Below are 24,594 nucleotides of genomic sequence, written 5' to 3' on the forward strand. Positions count from 1 at the left end.
TGGCCAAAATCAACTTGAAAAGAAAGGGATTTATTTCACCTACACTTCTAGGTAACAGTCCATCACTGAGGGAAGTCAGGGCAGCAACTCAAGCAGGCAGGAACTTGGAGGCAGGAACTCAAGCATAGGCCACGGAGGGGTGCTGCTTACTGACTTGCTCCTCATGGCTTGCTCAGACTGCTTTCTTATATCCTCCAGGACCACCTCTCTTTAGGATGGCCCCGCTCTCTTTGGTATTAGACCCACCCACATCCAATCATTAATCAAGAAAATGACCCACAGGACTGCTAATCTAGTGAGGGCATTTTCTCAACTGAGATAGTTTCCTCTTCCTACATGACTCTAGCTTGTGTCAAGTTGACATAAAAACTAGCTAGCATACCAGGTATGGATTTTTGATTAGGTTTACAATAGGAGACCTGAAATACCTTCTGGGAAGGTGACCCTATGACCTCAGAAAGCTGCTGGTTACCCTCATAACCATTATGCTGCTATTGTACCAGTAAGTACAGACAGCTTCCTGTATTGTAGTATACACAGTCCAGTGATAGCTGAGATGGGAAAGGTTACACAGAAAGAGTCAGCCTATGTAATCATATGCAATCCTTTATGTAACAGAGTTGTGTACATTACTATCTTTAAGACAGTAATCAGAATGGGCACTCTGCATGGTGCTTTACAGTCTATGCGTAGGGTTTGTGTATGTAAGCCTTTAAGACTTTATAGTCACCATATTGAATATTATACTTTCCAATATGTAGATGAAAAACAAAACAAAACAAAAGAAAACAACAACAACCAGATTCCAAACAGTAAAACTGGCTTCCCAAGCCTCTTACTTCCCCAAGATCCTACTGCCTTGGTGGACTTTGCAAGCTCGGGTGAAATAGCCGGTGCTGCAGCCGGTGCTGGAGCCGGTATGCACGGGAAGTCAGCAGACTCATTCACCCCAGCTCATCCATACTGTCTGTATTCACACAGCCTCAAGAACAGCCCATATCTCAATTCTCTAATAATTTTGAATGAGGTATATATAATTTCTTCCTAAGGTCAGGTGTGGTGGTATGTGCTTTTAATCCGAGCACTCAGGAGGAAGAGTCAGGAGGCTAGCCTGGTCTACATAGTGAGTTCCAAAACACCCTTGGCTATTTAGACACCCTGACTCAGAGGAAAAAACAAAACAATGACAACAAACCCCCAAACATTTTCCCACACTCTCCCCTTAGCATCCCCTAATATTAAATAAAATCTTACATTAGGAAAGGAAAGCAAGACTGAGTCAAGTCTATTAAATAAACGACAGACTTTATTCAAACGCTACTGGTTCTTCCATTATTATTTCCCAGTTTGGTCTCTAATCCAGGATCATACCCTGTATTTAGTTCTAACTCTTTATTCTCTTCCAAAATATGACAAAGTCTATGTCTTTTAAATTAAAATTAATCAAGGTTCATCTTATTCTGAAAATACCATGGTATTTCAGAATACTAAACACTAGCTTTAGCAGTCACTAGGCCTATGTGGTAACTAAGGAAAGGCTGTGACATCAGAGCCTGTGGCTCTCAGGAGAGAGAGGCCCTTAACTTTTAACCTTGGTCAGTGTGTACTGGAGGAAATGATGCGTGGAGGTGGATGTGTGGCTGCCACGGTGCACATGTGGAGGTCAGAGGACCACTCTGTGGAGTTCTTTCTCTCTGTCCACATCTTCATGGGCTCCAGGGACTGAAGTCAGTTTGCCAGGCTTACACAGCAAGAACTATTTCCATGTGAGCCATCTCACAGGTCCCTAGAGCCTTTCTCTAGTAAAGAGAACTGACTGTGACAACCTAAATAGGTCAACTACACTTAAGATACCGGTCAATAAAATAAAACAAATCAACAGTTGGTCATAAGTTCCTGGAAAACCACAGGTCACCAGATAGAAATCAATACAACTTTGTTTAATGGAACAGTCATGAAAGATTTAATTTGTTTTTAAATTAAAGAACTTGACTTTGTTCAGCCTCTAGACAAAGTAAATTGATAATTTTATTAATAAGTAAATAAGCATGCACAGGTTATTAAAAGGCATTATGTTTTCTCTTTTCTTACTGGCAGCATTAAAGTTGCCTAGCTAAGTGACTCTAATCAAACTCTGAACCCTAGGGAAAGTTTAGTCTTTATATAATATCCCGTTATTATGTGTAATACATATATATCCAAGCTACTTTAAAGTGTTTAAGATCCTCTATGATGCTCGATAGGTTCTCTTATTTTTGAGGCCCAGGCTCTAAGCACAGTAGGCTCAGGCCTTTATTGATGAATCTCCTTTCTGGCGATTAAACCCAGGGTTTTGAACATGCTGAGTATGCATTTGTTCTGCCACTGATTTATAAGCCCAGCCCCACTGGTGGGTTCTCAATTCCTAGAAAAGGTACTAGTTTTTCAGAATTCATAAAGGGGCTGAGAATCATTGGAAAGAAAAAGTACTAAAGAAATAAAGCACATAACTAAGCAACATAAAGTCTAATTAACCATAATGACCACATTTAGAATGTATGAAAACAACCAAAAAAATAAAATACTCTGTCATCTGACAGGCTCAAGAAAAAAAAAAACAAAAAAACAAAACAAACAGAAAACAGTGTTTTAGAAACTGAGCAGCAGTAGAATGAGGGTTGGTAATAAGCTTCATGGAGAACTTAGAATCCGAGCCAAGGGTTCACAACAGCTAGGCCGTGCTTCAGCTCACTGCTCTTTTTCCAGGGACGGTAGCCACAGGGCAGTCCTATTCCCTACTCCCAGACCAAGGAGCTACAGCAGCTCCCTGAGCCATGTGCCTGGTGAACAGCAAGCAGCCATCATTGGTATCAAGGTTAGTTTTGGTTTGCAAATGCAAGGTCAGCTTGTCTTGGGAGTGGGAGTGTAGTTAAATAAATGTAAACTTTCCTGAGTTAGCAATCTTTCGGCTCAATCACATCTTCCTGGCCTACTCTGGCTCACAAGTAGACATCCTTCTAAAGTGACTGGCTTAGAGTATGAAATTTTGAGAAACAGGCATTCATTAAACTTTTTTTTTCAACAAGTTCTAGATGGCTAATGTGTACAAACTAAAAACCTTGTTTTTAAACCTTAATCTGTAGAAAGAAAGTCTATGGACTAAAACAACCATCTAAGAGGCTCATGATTAACTCAGCAAACCTTAAATGGCTATAAATCCAGAATATGAAGGCTGCTTTTTATGTACTGTAACAGTTGGTGATAATTACCTCGAGTTTCTAGATATTAAATCCTAGGCACTACACCCAAATATCTTTTTGACTTCTTGGGTCACTCTGTTCTTTTACAAAAGACCTAAGGACCTTTTATATGTGTATGTGTACTGAGGACTGAACCCTGGGTCTCTTATAAGCCAGGCAGGCACTGTACTGAGCCACAAACCCAGCCTGTTTGCTTCAGACATTTTCAGACAAAGCCTGGAATTACTGGGATGATGGGGAAGGACGAAATGTGTTTGTTCTAAGTTTACCTGATTCACTTTTATGTTTTAAATCATCCTGAAGAGGTCATAACCATGCCAGAATGATGAACAATCTCTTTCTAAACAGCTTTTGAAAGAGACAAGTCTTGCAATGTCATTAATCCTGAAAGTTTCATTCTCTTTAACATTTAGGAAAATATTTACATGATCAGTATTATAACCTTCTTCACATAAAGCACTATTATTTGGATTTTACAGATGCCTATATTAGAAAATTCCAAGTTCCTCCTGTTACAAGATTAGGACTGATAAGCCTTAAAGGTAAATGTCCTCGGTGAGGTTACTGTATGTGGGATGGGTCTATTCCCTACTGACCCTAGGAGTTACTGAGCTCTGTGGGAAATTCACACAACTTATTTTCTAAAAGGCTGGCTCATAAGTCCTCTCAGGTCTAGCAAGTGTCTTTCAGATTATCCCTTTACAGTAACCCATTACAGAAAAAGAACAGTTTATTCTTTTTGTGCTTTACTTTGAGACTAAGTCTTGCCATGTAGCTCTGACTAACTTGAAACTTAGAATATAGACTAAACTGTTCTCAAACTTGCTATTCTTCCTCAGTCTCACAAGTGCTGGGACTACAGGGGCTAGACACCACATCTGAGAATGACATATTCTTTTTGTTTTAAGGTTTATTTTCATTACTTTTAATTACCTGTGTGTGTGCAGGCATGAATATACAAGTCCAAGGGTTCACGGAGGCCATATATCCCCAGCATTGGAGTTTTAGACAGTTGTAAGCTGAATGACATATGCTGGGAACTGAATTCCCATGCTCTACAAGAGCACAGTACTTATCCCTAATAACTGAGCCCTCTTTCCAGCCCTGCAATGACATATTCTTAAGAAATATTTATTAGCCTTTTATTCTCTAAAAGAACAATCTATTTAGAAAAACACTATCAAATAGTAGAAACATAGAATCTTTCTTTAGAGGAGGAGATAAAATAAAAAATGTCCTTGGGTTCCTCTTTTATGAATAATAAGATAGTAGCATGGGGTTAGAGAGATGGTTTAGCAGTTAAGAGCACTGTCTTCCCTTCCAGAAGACCTGAGTTCAAGTCCTAGCACCCACAAGCAGGCAAAACACAAAACACACAACACAACACACACACACACACACATAATATGTAAATAAATAAAATGCTTAAAATAGTTTTTAAAAAAAAGACTGTATGGAGGATGATGGTGATGCTTGTCCTCCTCCCTTGCCATGTCTGTCTTCCTTTTTTCTGTGTAATTAGCATTTGTAGGTGGGCAGGCGTCTACACTTCCTAACTCTCCTTGCAGTCACACTTGACCACATCTTAGCTAAGACACGTGCAGTGGATGCACAGGAAAATGTCTGGAAATCTCGTGGGAATTGAGCACTGTTTTCTACTTCCTACCTCATCCCTCTCTGTACGTTTTCTGTAATGTGGGCACCAAGACCAATCTACTCAAGGGCTGGAAATATTGCTCACCGGTACAGCACTCACCCGGCATGCACGAGTTCTGAGTTCTATTCATCACATGACACATAGAGAAAGAGGGTGGAGTTACCCACAACTTGTGAAATGGCAAGAAAGAAATGGGGGTGTTTAGTGAGGTCCCTTACTCCATGATTCTTCATGCTAGACCTGTAACATTTGCATTCATGAAGAAATAATTTTTACTATGTTTTTTCTTTTTCTTCTTTTTTCTTTTTTTTTTTCAGAACTGGGGACTAAACCCAGGGCCTTCAAGCGCTCTACCACTGAGCTAAATCCCCAACCCCAAGAAATAATTTTTAATCTTTTCCTAACATTTGTTTTAGGAGATTTTCTGTACAGGTAGCTGATCCCATCTCAAACATCTAGGTCAGTACTATTTTAAATTATTTTGTATTCTCAGATATTCAGGAAACCAGACCACAGATCCCAATTCTAGTTCAGAAAAAAACACTTCTTGCTAAGACCATATATAACTCCTGGTGATACATTCTGACACCATATTATATAAATAATTAGAGCACAGAAAATTTGACATTACAGTGGTTTTTCTGTGTATACAGGGTTTCTCTGTGTAGCCCTGGCTGTCTTGGAACTTGTTCTGTAGTTTGGGATAACCTCAAACTCAAGGAGATCCACCTGCCTCTGCCTCTGCTCTCTGCCTCTCTGCCTCTCTGCCTCTCTGCCTCTCTGCCCCTCTCTGCCCCTCTCTGCCCCTCTCTGCCCCTCTCTGCCCCTCTCTGCCCCTCTCTGCCCTCTCTCTGCCCTCTGCCTCCTGCCTCTGCCTCCTCTGCCTCTGCCTCCCCAGTGTTGGAAATTAAGGTGTGCACCACTTCCTTAGCTGGCTACAATGTAATCTTAATGTGACAGCTGAAGTAGTCTGGAACCATCAGCAATACTTTTATTAATTACCTCCACAGAATCACAACACTAATGATCAATTACTTCTATCTGACTTTACATCCAGATTCCAAAACTCCATTTATATTACAGGTTGAATATCACTTATATGAAATGATTGGGACAAGAACTGTATCAAGCTTTGGATATTTTTTTCAGATTACAGAACAACCTCTCTACTCCCTCTCTGTGTAGTTGTGTAATGTAAATACTGGGGGTGGGATTCAGGTCTAACAGTCATTTGTATTTTTATGTATTATATTGAATACACGTGACTAAAGCCACTTTCACACAATTTTCTTTACAGTCTCTATTTTCTGACTGCAGCCAGTCACATGAGGACTGGTATCAAAAGTCTCAGCTTTGGGAGCATTTCAGATTTTCAGATTAGGGATACACAATTTGTAATATACACTAGTTGGTTGTTCAAACCAAAACAACTAAGTTTTCATCACATAAAACTTACTTGATAACTACAAATGTAATGTGTAAGAAAGTGTAGAAATTATATAATAATGTCTGAATTATGGAGAACCCAGAAAAAGTTACAAGGAGAAATACACAAAATGAAACTGCCAGTGGCATAACAGTTTTGGTTACAGTAATTTTAGGGTCTCATATTATCCTGCATATGGAAAATACATTGACGGTCACATATTATCTATGCACACAAAGGAGCGCAAAGGAACTAGCCTTTCCCATTCTCTACCAGAACACCATTGTTCACCCTACAAAACTACTTAAAGAGCAAATCTCATCATTCGCGACTGAGGTGAGTCATGGCACACAAATTAGTTTTCACTATTAACAAAAGTCATTCCATTTATCCCTCCTATAGGTCTTGTGCTTCTTAGAACCTTAATATTTCAAAATGAACCTTGAAAATATTGTTAGGTCAAGCAAACTAGTCCCAAATGGACACACAGTATGTAACTGTTTATATGAAGGACTGAGAATAGAAACAGAACACTGACAGTGTAGAGTGTAAGGAACAGCGATGGCCAGAGAGAGATGTCCTCTTAAGACAATGACAATGAAAATGTTCCCAAATTAGGATAATAAGTGCTCAACTCTAGGAACAAACTAAAGTCCAATGAATGTACGTTTAAAGATTTGTTTGTATATGTGTGCCTACCTATGTGAGCTTGTCTATCACATGTGAGCAGGTACCCACAGAGGCCAGGAGGCAATACTGAATGCCCTAGAACTGGAACTGCATATAGCTATGAGCTGCTTGACATGGGTGCTGTGGGAAACAGTAAAAACTTGTTTGGTTGTTTTAAACTTTTATTAGTGATTTTATTTTATGTATGAGTGTTTTGCTTGCATGTTTGTATGTGCACCACATGTGTGCCTATGCTTGCAGAAGTGAGGAGGCATCAGGTTCCCTGGAACTGATGTCATAGACTGTTATGAGTACTATGTGGATACTGGAAAGTGAATCTGGGTCCTCTACAAGAGCAACAAGTGCTCTTAATGGGTAGGCCATCTCTCCAGCCTAGAACTGAAACATTAAACAAACTATAAAGATGGGAATTTGTCAATAAAGCTATTCAAAAGAGGGGTGAAGAACAGACTTTAAAACAACTATCACGAATGATACATATAGAACCCCAAAAAAGATGGAAAAGAATGAAATGAAGTAGGAACAAGCTTTTACATCCTCCGATAATCGCTAGAATGGAACCTCTGACCAGGCACACTTCAGCAGCCAGGAAGGCAAGGCTGGTTGGGTAACTGCAAAGGCTACCTGTTCTGCACTCACTCTTTCCAATGTCTAGCCCTTGCACAGCAACGATAATTATTAGGACAGTACTTTGTTAAAGGAACTAAATTACACTCACGGTATTTAGCTGTAATTACTTCCACCTGAGGCTAAGACCACCATTAGTAAGAGAGGCCAGGACTTGCTCAACTACCATATGCTATCCTCATATTACTCTTTTCAAAAATACCATTGCAATTTACTGTGCAAAAAATAAATAAATAATGGTTTGATTTTGAGAGAGTTGGGAGTTAGCCTAATGAAAGTCAAATGCAAGCTCTACCTCATCTCACTGCAATATAGGAAGTGGCCCACGGGAAGTATTAAAATGTCTCAGAAGTTCCTGTTTTAAGTTTTACAGGACTTTTCAGTCAGATCATATGAAAAATGTAAGGAAAAGAATATTAAAGTGACAATTGCAAATCTAATAAATTCTGATTTGAACTGTAACTCAGTGAATCAGATAAAAGTGTTATCTACTTATACATTCAATTAGATGATGCTTGGCACATAAGATATGATAAATAAGACATGAATAAAGACAGTAAACCCAAGCAGAAACGTTAGATGGAATAATGGGAATTATAGTGATAATTTTGGTTTCTTTAAAAACACAGAAATAGGAATGTGCTTTTGTTTTAATCCCAGTTAAAATTTACAAAGGTATTTACTTATTGTATATGAGAGGGGCACGTGCATATTTGAGTGTATGTCATGGTTAGAGGACAACTTGAAGCTTTTGTGTCTCTTCTTTATTATGTAGGTTCTGGGGACTGAATTCAACGTCATGGGGATTGGTGCTAAGTACCTTTACCTGCTAAGCCACCTCACTGCCCCAAGTGACATATTTACTTAAAAAGATTTAAAAATGTACACTTGTCTCTTGGGGAACGTACCAGCTTTGTGGACTCCCAAGAGTTTAAGGCTGGTAGGTATTGTGGTTCACATTTTATAGGTCTCCTCGCTGCAAAAACAATCAGTCGGACAATGGCTGGATGGTGACGTCTACATCTTGTGGGATCTGGTTGCATTAAAAGAGGGCAAGGACATGAGGCAATGAAGTGGTGACACAATTTCCTAGAAGGACTCTATAAAAAGGAAGTGTTTCTTATCTGAACCTGTGCACTGATCCCTCTGCTCAGCGCCTAGATACAATGACTTGCACATAGTGGCTATTCTAAAGCAACTGTTGAACTTGGCAAGTAAAAACTTCATTTTCAGCACTAAATCACTTTGGCTAAGATGCAGAATAATGATTACCTGTAATGCTTGGCTCACCTGACTAAGGTCAATTATGTTGATTTTATTTACGAGTTTAAGAAAGGGGACTGTTTCTAGTTGTTCACTGTGCTAGGGATGGAACAGGGCCTCCGGCATCTTAAACAAGTACTCTACTACTAACATTCACCAGCTCTTTGTATACAACCCTTTGTTTTTCAATTTTAAAAGTTAAAATTGCATCTTTCCCCCCTCCCTCTTTAGCCTATAACCCTCCCATGCTACCTCTTGCTACCTCTCAAACTGATGGCCTCTTTTTCTTTAATTTTAAACACACACACACACACACACACACACACACACACACACACACACACACAAACACACACACACACACACTCCAAAACAACAAACCCCACAAGCGTGACCTGGTGAGTTGCTTATATGTATACGATTTCAGGTATCAGATGACCAACTGGATGGACAGTAGCAACCATTCTCCCTCCCTCAGGAGTGACCACTGGGTTGTCATTGTTCAAGACTTGTTTAGGCAGCCACGTTGTTGAGGTGTCAGGAGTGTATCTTCCCTGTAATTTCTAGGAGACACAACTGTGCAGCTTGCTGACCTTCTGCCCCTCTTCTTTCTGAGGTTCCCTGAGTACAGGAATGCTGTTGCAGATTTCTCACCTGGGCTAGGCACCCCACTATCAGTCCTCTAGTTCTGACCAGTCGTGGGTTTCTGTAAACATCTCCATCTGCTTGCAGTTTACTGGCATGCTGCAGTTTTAGAGGACAGCACACAGTATTATTCCTTGGGAGTAAACAGCATCCATAGCAAGGGTCCTACATGGTACTTGTGATGGCCTTCTCAAACAGTATGGTTGGAGCCTGTCTAGAGATGGTGGCTAAGCTAAGAACCCTAACCTACTTAATGCTCCTTTGGAGTCAAGGCTACTTTCCTGAGAACAAAGATTCAGGGAACAAGTAAAAATAAAAGGTGTTAAGTAAGGTAAATCAGAGTAGGACAAAATTAGTGAGGCTTTCCTCAGCAGTAAAGGAATTGAATAAAGGAATGTGAAAGTTAAATATCAGGAGAGGGGGCTGGAGAGATGGCTCAGCGTTTAGAGCACTGACTGATCTTCCAAAGGTCCTGAGTTCAGTTCCCAGCAACCACGTGGTGGCTCACAACCACCTGTAACAGGATCTAATGCCCTGTCTGAAGATAGTAACAATGTACTCACATAAAATAAATAAATCTTAAAAAATAAATAAATAAATATCAGGAGAAATGATCAAAGAACTCTTTAATATAACTTTTTTCCCCCAAACAGGGTTTCTCTGTGTAGCCCTGACTGATCTGGAACTTGGAGATCCACCTGCCTCTGCCACCACTGACCAGCTGATAAAGTAAACAAATAAAAAATATTAGACAATGACAAATTTCTGCCTTAAGATTTTTTAAGTGTGCAACCTTCATTTTCTTTAACTTATGCATAATTTCATAAAAATGCAATATTTCAGGGACACATACATAAAAAGCCCAATAGCTTTGGGAGAGAAAAAAATATAAAACAATAAAAATGCAAAGCATATCCTATAGCTTTTATTTCTATCTTTATAGAATATATGTACTTCACAGTTCTGACTTCAAGTACTTTGTACATAATAAACGAACTTAAAATGGGAAAACAAGGACTGGAGAGATGGCTCAGTGGTTAAGAACACTGACTGTTCTTCCAGAGGCCCTGAGTTCAATTCCCAACAACCACATGGTGGGTCATAAGCATCTATAATGAGATCTGATACACTCTTCAGGCTATGAAGGCAGAGCACTGTATACAAAATAAATAAATCAATAAAAACAATGGGGAAACAAACTATCAACTAGATTATGTTCAAGCTAACAGGCCTCCAACAATCCAAGTCTTAGAGTATTAGATTTGGTTACTCTGCAATACTTCTAAGAAATCTTAAAAACTGAACAAGTGAAGTTCTTTTCAGTATTATACTTTAAAATATGAGGGAAGCAGAGCTTTTTATAGTCCAACTAGCTTTAGATTAAAGGTTTGATTCTCTAAAAATAAAAACTTGCTTAAGAAATAAGTATGTCTAGAAAAAGATATGCAAGTATCTGTTTTTCATATGATGGAGGAAATAAATTTAAAGCCAATGTCATCTGTAGTGTTTATTTATTTATCTTGTATTTTATTCCAGATTTGTTATTTCTTGGGAGCTTAGTAACATTTACCAAGGACCAGCCCATGAAGAACGAGTGGAATGGATAGACAAGACATTCAGTTGCATCTGAGGAAGGACTGGGTCAAATCAACTCTAGGAATCTGGACTTTTTATCTTAGCCTAGTGTGCTTTCCTTCCACTGACTAATTAAAAAGAACTTTCATATGTTCCGACCTTTAGCTTGCAGAGATATTAGACTCTGTGTCAATTTTAAAAGAAATATAATTCATATCTTGATGATCCTCAAACAAAGGCAGAACCACTATCATAATAGATCAAACCCTCAATTCAAACAATTCAATTTCCCTTCTTATTAAACTTGTTTTACCGAAGAATACAACAGTATGAAGTTATAGTGAAAGCCTCTCACATAGAGTGTATCTTATGGCCACTTTGATGAGGGGAGCCCTTTGATGAGATAGTCTTAAGGAACTCTTGCTAACAATTTAAGAAAAGTCATCGATCATACATTGATGAAATGCCTTATACTATGGCTATCATTCTGGTCTCTTTTGCAATACCAGAAGTAGGATAGATAGATACATATGGCCTCTAGATATGATACAATGTTGAACTTGATACAGGGAACAGAAACAAACTGCAGCATGTGATGAAGAAGCAGACAGAGCCCAAATGTGAGTGGGGGGGTTACAGGACCAGGACCCAGCTCCTGTGATACTTCAAAACATAAAACAAAAAGAGGAGGAACTAGCCTAAAAACAGCCAGTGACAAAATGACATGGGCTTATCTTTAAAATATGTCAGGGAAGGAAGGGGAAAAAAAAAGACTAAGAGAATGAAGCCTGACAAACAAGCCCTATAACTCAGTGCTTCTCAACCTGCCTAATGCTGAGACCTTTTAACATAGCTCCTCATGAGTAGTGACCCCAACCATAAAATTATCTCATTGCTACCTCATAACTGTAATTTTGCTACTGTTATGAATTGTAATATAAATATCTGTGTTTTCTGATGGTCTTAGGCTATCCATGTGAAACACTGCTGAAACTGCTGAATCTGGGGTGGCACTCAAAGACTACTTCTGAGTATGTTTATAGCTCTTCCCAACAAAACCTAAACTGGCTGCAAACAGAAATCAGAGAAGCAACCAAAGTTGAGCTGGGTGTGGTGGCCCAGGCTTGTAATCCCAGCACTCAGAAGGCAGAGGCAGGCAGGCACAGCTGAGTTTTAGGCTAGCTTGGTATGGAGTGAGTTCCAGGCCCTATCCCAAAAGACAACAACAACAAAAGCACCAGCAGCAACAACAACAACAAAGTAAGACGGTTAAGTCTATCAAATAATATTAATCTCAGGCTGAAGAAAATAAAGGGAACCCATGGGGAAAATCCACTGTTTTCTTCAGTGTATTAAAGTAGGATAAGTTGTTATATGGAGAATATCCATTTCTCCTTTAAATAAAACAGCCACACAGCTATAGAACACAAATATTGTTTTATACTTGAAATACATTCTTTTACTGCAAATCTGTAACACAGAACAAGGAATTTTACATACATACACACACACATACACACACGCACACACACACACACACACACACACACACACACACACACATTGAGAGGAGGAATCTCAAAATACAAACATCCATTTACAGATGAGCCACCCACTCCTCAGAATTGTGCTGCTCTCAGAGAATTCTGGAGTTGTAAATGATGACAGCAGTAAACTGAGCAGAGAACTGAACCACACAAAACAGAGGTCAGAGCTGTATTCGGAAGAGAATGCTGGTTTTCCTTTGTTGACATTCGATCACTTCACGTCTTTTCTAAGATCACATCTTAACTCACAACATTCCCAGCATATTCCACACATGGTACTGACTAAGGCTCTGTGGAGCTCACTTTGTAAATTCTCTTCTCAAGACCTTCAAAGTAAAGCAGCAAGAAAAATCAATAGCCTTCCAGAAATATCTTCAAACCACAAAACATTCTGCTTCTAACAGAACAACGGTTGTGTAGCTCTGGAGGCTGTTTAGGCAAGTATTCCACACACTTACACCCCCTGCCCTGTAGCACTTTTTAAATGCCTCGCTTTTAAAAGAGCTATTTCCTTCTAAAAAATCTATAGAAAAAATTCCACAGGGCTGCAGAAATGGCTTGGTGTTTAAGAGCACTGGCTGCTCTTCTAGAGGACCTAGGTTTGATTCCCAACACCCACACGGCCACTCACAACTGTAATTGTTCCAGGGAATATGACACCTTCTGTCTTCTGTGGGCACTGGATACAGGTGGTGCACAGGTATGTATGCAGGCAAAACACACACACACACACACACACACACACACACACACACACATACACACACAAATAAAATAATTTTAAGAATCTACAACTAGGAGCGGTAGCTCATACCCGTAACTCTAAACAAAAGTTGTGCCACAAGGTTGGGGCTTGAGCTCTAGGGTGAATTTGAGGTAAGCATTGACCTTCTCTTTCAAAACTAACACTATACCAAGTACAGTAGTCTATGCCTGTGATCCTAACACTCGGCAGGCAGAGGCAGAAGGCCTGCGGTATTGTCAAGGTCAGCCTAATGCTATATAGCAATACCCATCTCAAAAACAAAACAGTGGGGGCTGGAGAGATGGCTCAGCGGTTAAGAGCACTGACTGCTCTTCCAGAGGTCCTGAGTTCAAATCCCAGCAACCACATGGTGGCTCACAACCATCTGTAATGAGATCTGATGCCCTCTTCTGGTGTGTCTGAAGACAGCTACAGTGTACTTATATATAATAAATGAATAAATCTTTAAACAAACAAACAAACAAACAAAAAAAAACAGGGGCTAAGGAGACGGCTCCGTGGTTAGAACTCATATTCTTGCAGAGGATTAGAGTTGTGTCACAGCACCCACATGGCATCTAGGAGCAATCTGTAACTCCAGTTCCAGGGGACCCAATGCCTCTTCTGACCTCTGCAAGTTTCTGCATGCATATGCTACACACATAAAATATTTTAAAAATAAAATGTAAACAAAACAAAAAACCCCTACATGGTTTTTTATAACATCTCTGAAGACACGTTAGAAACTTAACATGTGCTTATGGGAAGCGACTGAGCAAATCCATCCACATAGTACTCTGGACCTTGCATGAATTGGCCCAGACTTGAACCTTAATCTCCACTATTTCTCAAACAACTATACTGTAGTCAGATGCATCTGTTGTGGTCCCCTAAAGACACCTCCCTATCTTTGTTTTTGACTGCTTCTTATGCACATCCCAAGTATCCCCAGTCATGTAATTAAAAACATCTGTCCACTTTTCATGTTCCATCTCCAACATCTCTCCTACATGAGATCTGCCTGATTCCCTAATCATTCCCATGTTCGGTCTTCTGTCCTTCTCTACTTTCCCTGCCTCGTATTGCTCTGCTGCATACCTGTCAAATCTGAGGTTCTGAGTCGCACGGCACTGAAATTAAAGGAAGTTGTTACTTTCTCATAGGAAGAATGGTTAAATAATGTCCAAACGAAACCAAACCAAAAAAAAAACCTGTCCTAGAAACCAAAATGTGACCTTAAAACAAAGGGTCTTTGCAGATGTAATTAAGGATTTGAAGCTGGCTCTGGTTGTTTAATCTCAGAAACTGGGAAGTAGAAGCAGGAGACTCAATGTGCCTGGTCTACATTGTATTTCTAGGCCAGCTGGGGCTGCACAGCAATTCTGTCTCAAAAAGAGTTAAGGATTTAGAGATGGAATCTGAAGGCTCTGTAGATTATATATGTATTTACAAGTGTTTTTGCAGAAACATCTAAAAAAGTTAGGGAAGATTTTTTCCTAGAGTCACTAAAGAGCTCAGCAGCCCGTCACCTTGATTTCCACCTTCTGGACTCCACAACTGTGAGGAGTAAATTTCCGTTGCCATAAGCATCCGCTTTTTAGTCATTTGTTATGGTGACTCCAGGGAACGCCATCATGCTCTGTCCCTTTCCAACTCTGATGGTTTTTATTCCCATCCTTTAGCTGTTGCAGTAGCTCTCCAGCTGGTCTTTGCAAAGGACCCTGAACTCCTCCGGTCCTCAGCACTCAGCTCACTTCTCTCCTGGGAGTTGGCAGCACGGACTCTGCTAGGAGGTGGCTATGGAGATGCCTGTGCCCTGCCTGACTGCTCAACCTCAAGAGGCTGCTTCTTTGATCTTTAATTTTATCATCCACAGACCATGATTTCAGCACAGCTGTAAGGAGGAACTAAACAACGCCTATATTGCCACAGACATACCATGTTTTCAGAGCAGCCTAATCCAGGTAAAAGATTATTAGGTAATCCACATAAAGTTATCTGGAGCTACTGATACTGCTTTGTGATTTAAAGAAAAAAAATTGTTTTAAATTTCCTTTTGGACCAGATTTGGTGGTATACAGCTTTATTCCCAGCATTTGGGAGGCACTGAGTTCAAAGCCAGCCTAGTCTACATCTACAAAGAAAGTTCTAAGACATCCAGGGATACATAGTGAGACCCTAAGTAAGTAAGTAAGTAAGTAAATAAAGTTTTTAGCTTGTTTTCAGATAAAATTGAAAAATAGAAAGATTAAAGAAACTTTAATTGTAGCCATTGTACATAATTCAGTCCAAGTTGTAGACACTAGATTTTAAGTTTAAAGCACAAGTATAATTTTACATGCTCATATTTCGGAGAGAATAAAAAGAAATGTAGGTTAGTTCATAGTGAGTTTTGGTTTGTTTAGATGAACTTAACAAACAGGTAATACAGAACCATTCAATCTCCAGATTGGGAAAAACAAAAGACAAAAAACAAAACAAAACAAAAACAAGCAAGCAAAAAAAACCAAAAAAACAAAAAAACCCACCAAAACCATATAGGTTTCTTTTTCTGTCAAAGGGAGTTTCCCCACCATCATTCCATAAACCTCCGCATGATAAGACTTGTTTTAAACAATGTCTGCCACCACATCCCGCACCCTTGAAGTCCCAGACCTCGATGGCTTGAAGTGCTGACCCCCCTTCCCCTTCTGCCTTCCCATCATCTGCTTTGCACCAATTCTTTTAAAACTAGCCAGGCATTAAAGGCTGTGAAGTCTGAATGACTATCAACACTGAGGACGCAAAGGTAGCCGTCGTCTGATGACATGTGTGCTCGCACTGGCGGTGCCACACTTACACTCCCTTTGCCCTCAATTAAACTATACAGCAAATTGGCTCAAGGATAGAAAGAAATGCCTGGTACAAGTACCTAACTAATGAGGACAACATTGGTAAATAAAATGAGACAAGCTTTCAGATGACATACATAGTTAGCCTTCTATTGAAGCCAACGGTTAATAATAATGTAAAATTTTTTACTAATCCAAAGGATGCAAATTTTAGAAGTTAAAGATGAAAATAAGGAAGTCCCAGTATAAGACCATTCACTCGTATTGACAAGCGATTCTTCTGTCCTTAGCACTAAATTCATAAAAATGCAGGTTGCATTAAGCTTTCCCAAAGCAACTCATAACACAGGGTTCCCTTCCAATACAAGTGGCTTCTTTTCCTTGACACTGCAGGCCCGCTTTACTCCCTGAAGCAGATACCACAGAGGGAGGCCTGGCACAAGCAACTAACTCTGGCCTGACTATCCTTAGGGTAGATGGAAAACCCAGGCTGGCTTTCCAAGAGTGGCCAACTCAAAATAAGGCCACTGGCCAGCTATTCATGGTCCAGCTGGCATGGAACAAAGTGTCTCGTTCTTACCTCCAGAGCAGAGAAGGCTTATCCAGCTGGCTTTCAAAGGCCGGCACTAGCTGGGGTGCTCACAATTCCTTTTCAACCATCTGGCATTCTTTTAAAACCCACAATTTACACAGCACTACATTCTAAGGTTTGAGACGCTCAGATTATAAGAGTTCCCATTATGCATCTAGATAAGAAAAAGTAGAGTAACTACCAAATGAATCCAAGAAACCATTTCGAAAACTAAAGAATGTTTTAGCTTAAAAAGGCCATGGTTGTTAAGTAAACTTCCAAAGTAAAAAATCAAGACAAACAATGAGAAAAACTAAAAAACAAACAAAAACAGCTTAACACATAGAAACAAATTCTTTAAGTCTACTAAGACCTAGTCCTTTCTAGCGGGACATCTACAGCCTGTTCATATCCTTCACGTGGCTCTCAAAGTATGTTAAACTGCTGCGTCTATCATTCTGCCTAGCTTGCCATCAGGTAAAAAAAAAAAACATCTTACAGCTACTCAGGGAGGGGCAGGGGCGGGGGTGCTGTTTGTCAGGTATGATGTCATTTATCTATAATCCTAGCACTTGGGAAGGTAGAGTCCTGAGAATCTGGAGTTCAAGGTCATCTTTCCAAACTCAATGCTTGCCTGGAATCCATTAAATACTGTCTCAAATAAGTAAATCTGTTTGATGATACACTGAACATTTGAAAGTTTTAGCACGTGATTATAATTGTTTCACACAGGTGGCAGAGGTAGGAGGATCATTCAAGCTGGAGGCCAGCCTTGTAGACACAGGGAGGTCAGGCCAGCCAGTGCTACACAACAGGGAAACTGTTTCAAAAGAAACACAAAAGTAACAACAATGGAGTAACACGAAGAAGAAATCTTGGAGCAAGTCAGATAAACATTACCTGGCTCAACACTAAACTTTTTTAAGATTTCTTTTTGTGGACATTGGTGTTTTTCCTGCAAGTGTATCTCTGAGGTGCCAGATCTCCTGGGACTGGAGTAACAGACAGTTGTGAGCTGCCATGTGGGTGCTGGGAATCTCACTCCAGCCCTCAAAATTAAACTATCTTATCAAATGAGCAAAATGATTTATCAACTGGCCAAACTGCTATGAAGTGCTGTACGCTGCTCACTTGTCAACTGTAGATCACTTTATTAACCTATCACATGATGCAATCCGGGGAACAGACAGGCAAGAAATTGGAGGGATGCAGGGAAAAGGAGAGAAAGGAAGAAAAAACAAAAACCATATTTATGACCAATATATGTAGAAGGATATAAGTATTCTAAACAAAAATATTAAAGCGATGGATCTGAATATAAAGGTGTTTGCCTCCAAGCCTGATGATCTAAGTTCAATTCCTCAGGCCCACTGAGAATAGATTTCTGTTGACCTCCACATATGCCCCATGACATATGTCTACCACTCACACAAAAACAAATTTAATTTTAAGTATTAAAACATTATTTTAAAGTGAAGTATAAATTGAAAAATTTTTCATTGAGTTCATTTCCATCCCGAGTACCAAAATGAGTATTTTTCATTATTCCATTTGGTCCACAGGACAAATAAATGGAGTGTGTGCTCCTATTCTCATCATCCAAGTGAAGAAACTGAGGGGTTAAGAAACTTCCCAACCTGGGTGTGGTAGAACACACTGGTCATTCTGGCACTTAGGGGATGAGGCAGGAGAATCTCAAGTCTGAAGTCAGTGAGACCCCTTCATCTCAAAAAACTACTAAAATTTTGACATATCACATGTCAAAAAGTAAAGAGAGAGAATTCAGTTCTAACCAGTCTGATGCCAGAATCCAGCTCCAAGAATGATAATATTAACATACAAGAAATTCAATGTATGGTAGGGGAAAATATCAATATAATTATCATGACATTTTAACTTTTAATGAGACAGTTTCTCTATGTATCATATCAGCCCTGGCTATTCAGGGACTTGTTCTGGGACAGGCTGAGTTCTGGGTTTAAAGGCATGTGCGCTTACACCAGGCTAACGTTTTAACTCTTAAGTGTAGAAGAAAAAAAAAAAGAATAAAACAAAAATGAAATCATTTTCTTCTAAGAAAAATTAAAAGACAAGAGCTACCTGATGAGGCTAAAAATGCTGGTCATGCCTTCTGTTCATATATCTTGTAGGCTCTTGAGTTTCAGAGCAGATAAGGTTCTTGTCCCTGGCATTCTAGTGGAGCTAGAGTCAAGAAGGTAGCCAACAACAGCAGTCAAGGATGGCAGGTGGTACTTGAGGACACAGGAGGGACTGGTGGCAGGCAGACAAAGTTTATCAACTTGGGCATTCTGTCTGTAAAGACGACAGGGAGAGAGCTTGCTATGTGCTGACATGGAGAGACCTGCATAAAGTTAATGATGCCTGAGAGAGGGCACAAATTCAGGGACAAAGAAAGAGGGAGGAGGGTGCTTTTTGATGTGAGGAAGACACAAGCAGGAGACCTAAGGACAGGCCTCTAGAGCTGCTGAGAGGAAGGGAAGGGGCTTCTGTCTGAGATCTTCTAACCTTTACAGCCAGAGGGAGGGAGGGAGGGAGGGAGGGAGATTTAAAACTTAAAAGTTCTGCCAGGCAGTAGTGTGCACGCCTTTAGTCCCAGCACTTGGGAGGCAGAGGCTAGCCTGATCTACAAAGCTACTTCCAGGACAGTCAAGGCTACACTCAGAAATCCTGTCAAATAACAAGAACAAACAAAAATTAAAATTCAGCAAGGTGTAGTGGCACACAACTTTAATCCCAGAACTCAGGAGGCAGAGGCAAGTGGATCTCTAAATTGGAGGCCAGCCTGGCCTACAGAGAGAGTTCAAGGACAGCCTAGGCTAGACAGAGAAACCATGTCTCCAGAGAAAAATAATTTATTCTACATTGTGAAACCCAAACCTATCAAATTATAAAAATTAGCCTTTACTAGTTTAAGGTCTAAAAAAAAAAATCACTTGTCTAAGGCAGGGCCATTTTTCCATTTGCACCCCCTTCACCTGATATATGTTTTATGTGACCTCAGGAGTAGAGACTTAAATAAAACTGGTTTTATTTTACCACGAATTAAGACAAAGGCAAATCTGCTTATTGACATGGATATGCCTTGACACTGCATAGAGCATCATCTTTTTCAGAGGTGATTTTTGGACTTTACAATATCAGTGCTGACATGCTGCTGTGTATAAATACACGGTACAGAAGGGAAGAAGTATGCTCAGGCTCTATGACGGTTCATGTTGACTTTCAATTTGATGGGACTCAGAACCATCATGAAAACACCTTCTGGATGTATCTATAAAGGGGCTCCTTGCCCATAAAGGTTGGGCTGAATGAAAAGTAGCCCAGCAGTTAAAAGTTCTGCGGTTCAGTTCCCAGCACCCATCTGGCAGCTCACAACCGTCTGCTACACCAGCTCCAGAGGATCTGATGCGCTGGTACCAGGCAAGCACTCTGACAAAAAAGGTTTTTTAAAGAGCCTAAAGTTAAAAGGCTGAACCTGAATGGCAGTATCCTCACAAGCTGGAAGAAAACTGAGCATCAGCACAGGTCCCTCTTTCTCTGCTTCTCAGCTAGACACAATGCAACCAACAGCCTTACATACTGCCTTGGACTTCCCTACCATGATATCCTCAAGTAGTCAGCCACAACGACCTTTCCCTGAAGTCGTTTTTGTCAGGTATTCTATCAGAGCAATGAAAAAAATAACTAACACAGGGCCATCCATGTCTGAAGTTGTTGGAAATGTAATCCCAAGCCATATGTTTTTGGATAAAATTCAAGTTAGCAACTCAAACAGCTTTCGTTTTGAGACAGGGTCTCACTATGTAACCCCGGCTGGCTTGAAATTCACTTTGTAGACCAGGCTGGCCTTGAACTCACAGAAATCTGTCTGATTTTTCTTTTCTTTAATTGCCATTTCAAGCCAGCTGTGGTTGTGGATGGCTTTAATCCTACCATTTGGTTGGTAGAGGCAGGAAGATAGATCTCTGTGAGACTTAGTCTACATAGTAAGTTCCAGGTCTATTCAGTGAGATGGGTCTCAAAAAAAAAAAAAAAAAAAAGGTAAATATTTAAACACAATACAATCCAAATTTTTCTCTTTCTTTAACATTTTTTTGTTGTTTTGGCTTAGCTTTGTTTTAGAAGACAGGATTTCTCTGTGTAGCCCTGGTTGTCATGGAGCTCATTCTATAGACCAGGCTGGCCTTTTCCTCCCAAGAGCTGGGATTGAAGGCATGGACTAGCAGTCTATGTGGGTGTGTAAGCTGACTTGTCAGAGCAGATGTACTCATTGTCACTGAGCAACCTCTTCAGCCCCAGATACAGTAATGCTATACTTACATGCTGAGAGGAATGACAATGGGAAAACATTAACCCTTTTTTCCTTTACTAAACCATTATGACTTTTATTTGTTTGAGACAGGGTCTGTATTATGTAGTTCTGGCTGCCCTGGAACTCAAAGAGATCCACCTGCTTCTGCCTCCTGAGTGAGGAGATTAAAGGTGTCCACCATACACCCAGCTTTTAATGTTTCTATAAGATCATAAAACTTTCTGTGTTCAGAAAAAACAAAAACAAAAACAAAACCACTGTGATTCTAACAGACAATAGCCTAGAATCTGAGCTGAGGCTGTTACGGCAGCATTCACTGGCATAGTGTAGTGTGGCTGCATGTGAGGTACCAGGCCTACTGAAGCAATTAAACCAGTACACCAGTACTGATGCCAGCACATTACAGATCTATTATGTGTTTGGTTGTGAATTATTGTTTTAGCAGGGTCTCTTGTATCCCAGACTGGCCTCAAACTCACTATATAGCCAATCTCCCAAAGGGAGATGGATTACAGGTATGGGCCACCAAATCTAGTTAATTCTGTCCAAGGGATCAAACTCAGGGTGTTGTGCATGCTAAGCAAGTACTTCACGTCTAGTCCCTTGAATTAATTTCTGATCACTGAACATTCAGAAACTTTTGATTGCTAATTTTTGTGACTCCCACATTCACTTATGCAATCCCATATTGGCTTGTGACCCACAGTTCAAGAAAGATGCATAAAGCAAGAATTTCACTAAGAATAATGGATTGTCATCTAACCAGTGGAAACTTTTCTTCAAATTAAAAGCAAATGTTTCAAGCAGAGAGTCTATACATAAACAGATGTTGTGGAGGTTTACATGTCATTCTGTACTGAAATTTTACTAGGAATGAAAATATATGTGACTCAGAAATAAGTAATCTTGAAGAGAATCTTAAAGAAAATTGAACCCACTCAATTATTCATATATAAACTCGATTTTTTTCACCACCACTATTTTGAGTCAAAAGATCACAACAAAAATATTTCAGAAATGTGCTTTTTCACTCTACAAAATTAGAAGGGTAAAAAAAGAAACGAAAATATCATTATACAATTAGAGTAATAACTATCTTCTAAAATTCAAATAATCTTAGCCTAAAACAATGTAACAAGGAAAAGTTTGTTGTTTATTGAGACAAGGTCTCATTCTGTGTTATGGCCTGGAAATTCCTATGTAAATCAGACTGGCCTTGAAACCACAGAGATCCTACTGCCTCTTCCTCCCAAGTAACGTGATGGCATTTGCGGCCACACCTGCCTATTTTAATTACCTCTTTATAAGTGGCTAAGTGAACAACAGACAGGCTATCCTATCAAGCTAAAGCCCAGGGAACCCAGCAGTGCTTCCTACCCTCTTTGGGGGCGGAGAAGAGGGGGAGAGGGGCGAGAAGAAATGAAGACAAACAATGGAGGAAAAAAGGGGTGTTTTCTGATAAGTCACGTAAGATGATCTGTTCAGCTAGGCTGCACAATCAAACACACGAAATTCAGATCAAAGCCAGGGTGCATACCAGGGTAATATTTAGGTAATATCCTTAGCCAAAGCATTAAGGGGTGCGGGGCGGGGACGGGGGCGGCGACGACCGGACAGACAAGAAGGTGGAAAGAACCTGCTAGACCACCTCTTATTAAAGCAGAAAGGCAAGAAACATAATCTGCCTGCATGGAAGAGTGGGGAAAGCAGTGCCCTAGATAGACTGGGAGTATTCCTATAGATAGGTACACAGCACAAAGACCTATTATCAATGATCTAAGCAATGTTTAGGATGTTGGCGTACCCCCTATACGTAAATATAACACCATTAATCCTAAAAGAAAAGTGTTCTAAATATACAGAGACATAAGAACGCAGACTCACACTTTCAACGAATAGACCCACTGATTTTACAACGAGAAACAACGAAACACCAAAAAATCCTGTTATCTGATATAACACCAGAGACGAAGGGGGTAACGATGAAGTTATCTTTACACGTCTTTTCCTTCTGCCCTTTTAGACGATCTCAGACCGTCTCATTTCACAGGACACACACCCCTTGGGTCTCCGGAAACAAAGCAGGGTCATTAATTCTCTGGCCTGTGGGTGCACGCACGCCCCCCACCCACAAATGATGAGGCCGCCATGTGACTTTCATTAATAAATAAGCCAACCGGAGAGGTCTCAGTGTGCCTTGCACAGTGTGACAACCAGGCGCCACAAAAGAAGGAGTGGCTCCGGACCAGAAAAGCACTGCCACACCGCACCCCCGAGACGCGCGTCGGTCCCCAGCACCGACGCAGAAGCAGCGGCTCCTCCATCCTCCGCCCATCCCGCCTCCCCCGCCCGGGCCCAGCCCGAGGTGACCTCCGGGTGACAGCCCGCGCCGCCTTTTGTGCCGGTGTGTGGGGACTGCCCCGAGGCCCCCCGGTCTCGGAGGGGGTGCGGGGCCGGCGCGCTGCCCTCAGCATCCCAGAGCCGGACCTGCGGAGCCTGCGCTTCAGCCTCAGCCTCCGCCGCGCGGCCCTCAGGCCCGGCCCTCCCCTCACTCACCCGGGCGGCGGGCAGCGGGCTTGCGGGCGGCGGTGCCCGGAGTCAGCTTTCGTGCGGCGAACTGCTAGCGAGCCGCGTCCGTGAGAGTCCGAGCCGCTGAGCTGGCGGTAGCGACTGCTTAGCTGCGGCCCCGGCGAGGGGCGGGCCCGGCGGGGGAGGGGCGGGCGCCGCGCCTCTCATTCATGCCGCGGGGGCGGGGTGTGGGACCCGGATGCCCGGGCAAGTCCCGCCTTCTCCCTGAGGGAGCGCGGCTTCATTGTGGGCAGTGCGCAGGCGCGGCGTTCCTTAGGCTAGGCTACTGGACACTCTGTAGGATTGATTCATGATACCGAGCTATAAGGTTCATATATTTTCAGCTGGATAGTGTTTTCCGTGTCTATGGACATTCTTTAAGAGTTAAAAGAGTTTACTTGGCTTGGCTTCTCGTAGCATCCGGCCCAAGAGTCCTCAAAGGTGAGGTACCCCTAGTTAGATACTCCACCTGCTGCAGGCCCATTGCCTGCACAGACAATGGAAGGAAGAAACAGTGTATCCTTTATTTAACTACATCTACCCATTACTTTAGGCCCCCAGCTCCTATTTTATACTACAGAAAACTAACTCGGGATTTGGGGGCACTGAGCCCTCGAAAGAGCAAGGCCTAAGTTCTAGCAGATCAGTGAAAGCATGCAGGAGTTCTCATCGTTACCACGGCTAAAATTTATTAGCAGAGGGTGTGGGTACTGCACCTTAGACCTGCTTTAACTTACCATTTTTCCGGGAGGTATCCCCTCCTCCTCCCCTAACAGATCTCATGGAAAATGTCTACCAACCCATTCCTCCTGCTTTTCAGTAAACCATAAATCTCCTAGGAAAGGGAAAGTAAGAAGGACTCAATGAATATTTTACC

The 24,594-nt window shown here is 41.0% G+C and overlaps 1 protein-coding gene across 1 annotated transcript in view; it reads right to left on the reverse strand.

Moving 5' to 3' along the window:
- The window catches only part of Rnf24 (ring finger protein 24), a 46,055-nt gene extending 22,208 nt beyond the window's left edge, over positions 1–23,847 (reverse strand). The window contains exon 1 of the mRNA XM_032904250.1: positions 23,706–23,847. The gene's annotated coding sequence lies outside the window, so the exon portion shown is untranslated. The remainder of the gene's footprint in view (positions 1–23,705) is intronic.
- Between the last annotated feature and the right edge of the window lie 747 nt (positions 23,848–24,594).

Source organism: Rattus rattus, chromosome 5, assembly GCF_011064425.1.
Source record: "Rattus rattus isolate New Zealand chromosome 5, Rrattus_CSIRO_v1, whole genome shotgun sequence".
Taxonomy (NCBI): Eukaryota; Metazoa; Chordata; class Mammalia; order Rodentia; family Muridae; genus Rattus; species Rattus rattus.